Raw genomic sequence first — 2,556 nt, 5'->3', positions numbered from 1 at the left:
GACATTGAGCACTATACACTCTCCTCCAGTCTGGAAAACAATTCCTCACAGGCAATTTAATAGACAATAGGTGCAGGAGTAGGCCATTCTGCCCTTCGAAACAGCACTACCATTCATTATGATCATGGCTGATCATCCTCAATCAGTATCCTGTTCCTGCCTTATCCCCATAACCCTTGAGTCCACTATCCTTATGAGCTATATCCAACTCTTTCTTGAAGGAACACGTCCTGCTTTCTCGGGTTCTTCATTCCGTTGACTTCAAATCTTCACAGAATTCAACAGACTTTGTTTCATTGTCTTTTCTTCATTTTTGTTCAGATCACTGTGAGCAGAGTGTCACAGTGGGAATGCCATTGCCCCACAACCCAGAGGCCAGACCATAGTCTTGGGACTGTACTGTGCGATTTAGCATTTCACCAGACCAGGGAGAAATATCTGCTGTTCTGCATAATTTACGCAATTCACTTATTCATAACTTCATACACTTGCTATTATATGTGACGAGGTGGCCGAGAGGTTAAGGCGATGGGCTGCTAATCTATTGTGCTCTGCATGCGTGGGTTCGAATCCCACTCTCATCGCCGTTTTCGAAGTTGCTATTTTTGCATGCTCACGCCTGTCTTATTGAAATTGGAACTCCAATGGTCAATTTATATGCATCGACGCTATTATAAAATCCCAAAGAATAATTTGAGTAAGTTGCTTAAACTGCATTGAAACGTAGATCGCATTGGGATAATGAAAAGTAACGCGATTTTCTTTTTCATGTCAAGCTGCTGTGACCTTTTATCATATGAAAGAGATCCAGGAAAACCAAAATACAAGATATGCGAAGGGCATGTTTATGTAATGGGATTCTTAATGACTGTTTTGTCAAATGAAATCTGGAGCAGGTTGAGTAGAAGTTATTCATCTTGGTGAGAAGAGTACAGCGCGACAACACAAAATAATGGAAATATTTCAAAAGGGGCAGGGCGTGGGGGTTGGGGCACCGAGAACTGGCTATAAATGCACAGTAGAGAAATGCAGATATGGGTGCCATGCATGGATACGGAGAGACTTACACATTGGTCTCTCCCTCGCCCGTTGCTGTCGCAATTGATGAAGGCTGGACACAAGACACAGATAAACACAAGATGTGGGAAGCAAGCTCCAAAACGTTATGCACATACTGGATGCATCACATTGAACAATGAACAACTGGAGAAGTAGCATGTTCACTGCAGGGACTGAACCTAAACTGTGGATCAATAATCGCAAATTCATGCAGCATTAGCACGAAAAATGATTGAATGTGTCTTTATACGCATGTCATTAATAGACGTTTCGTTCTAATACCCGTGTAGTTGAAAGAAGAGGACACCACATGTCAAGATGGATGACAACATAACCAAGTTTTCTTTGAAATTGAGATCCATTTCATCATTGTACACAGTGGACAAGTTCATTTTAAATAATACAAACCACATTCCCTCACCTGGAATAAAAGTGTGATTGCATTACAAACATTGCCCTTGCTAAGTAGCAGTTACTCAACATGAAAAATATGATGTAATTTTTATTGAGCATACATCAATTAGCACCATGATCTAACTTCGGATTGACTGCAATACGCACATGATAAACAATATTTAAGAAAGAATGTCTTTTGGAAGTAATGATTCGGTGCTGCCGAAAAATGACATTAAATTCACATGTTGCGGATATTCCACCAATGGCTCCAATGGTGGAAATAGTCAGTGGGCACTATTTCCAAGTTGGTATAGAAGTGTGTGAGTTGCAAGGGTTGGGAGCTCCCACCTCATCTGGAGCAGCGTCTGCTCACATGGACCAGCGAGCATTGGGGTAGCCGGCTGGGAGTTCCCACCACACCTGGAGCAGCTTTTATTTACTTGGAGTAGCAGGGAGCATTGGGGCAGCAGACTGGGAGATCCAACCTCACCCGGAGCAGCTTCTATCGACGTGGAGCAGCAGGGAGTATTGGGACATCAGACTGGGAAATCCAGCATCACCTGGAGTAGTCTCTATTGACATGAAGCAGCAGGGAGCATTGGAACATCAGACTGCGGGATCTTACCTAATTTGAAGCAGCTTCAGTCGACATGGAGCAAGGAGCTTGCGAGATCCGTCTGGGAGCTCCACTCTCACTTGGAGAAGCTTTTAATGTCAAGTAGCAGCGGGAAGCATTGGGACATCAGAGTGATAGATCCAACCTCAACTGGACCGCTTCTATTGACATGGAGGAGGGAGCATTTGGACATCAGACTGGGAGCACCGACCTCACAAGGACCAGCTCTTAATGACACGTAGCACCTGGGAGCATTTGGCCATGAGAGTGTAGTTCTAACCTCAACTGGACCGCTTCTATCGACATGCAGTAGGGAGCATTGAGGCATCAGACTGGGAGCTCCAACTTAAATTGGAGAAGCTGCTACTGACATGGAGCAGCAAGGAGCATTGCAACCTTAGGTTAGGGGCTCCAACCTCATCTGGAGCAGTTGATATTTACATGGAAGAGAAGGGAGGATTGAGACATTAGGCTGGGGGAAAGGA

At 44.2% G+C, this 2,556-nt stretch overlaps 1 non-coding gene across 1 annotated transcript; it reads left to right on the top strand.

Moving 5' to 3' along the window:
* Nucleotides 1-502: 502 nt before the first annotated feature.
* On the top strand, nt 503-584 carry trnas-gcu (transfer RNA serine (anticodon GCU)). Its single transcript has one exon. It is a non-coding gene; the product is annotated as a tRNA-Ser (tRNA).
* Nucleotides 585-2,556: the final 1,972 nt, after the last annotated feature.

Source organism: Hemiscyllium ocellatum, unplaced genomic scaffold, assembly GCF_020745735.1.
Source record: "Hemiscyllium ocellatum isolate sHemOce1 unplaced genomic scaffold, sHemOce1.pat.X.cur. scaffold_427_pat_ctg1, whole genome shotgun sequence".
Taxonomy (NCBI): Eukaryota; Metazoa; Chordata; class Chondrichthyes; order Orectolobiformes; family Hemiscylliidae; genus Hemiscyllium; species Hemiscyllium ocellatum.
This window is presented reverse-complemented; position numbering and strand designations above follow the sequence as displayed.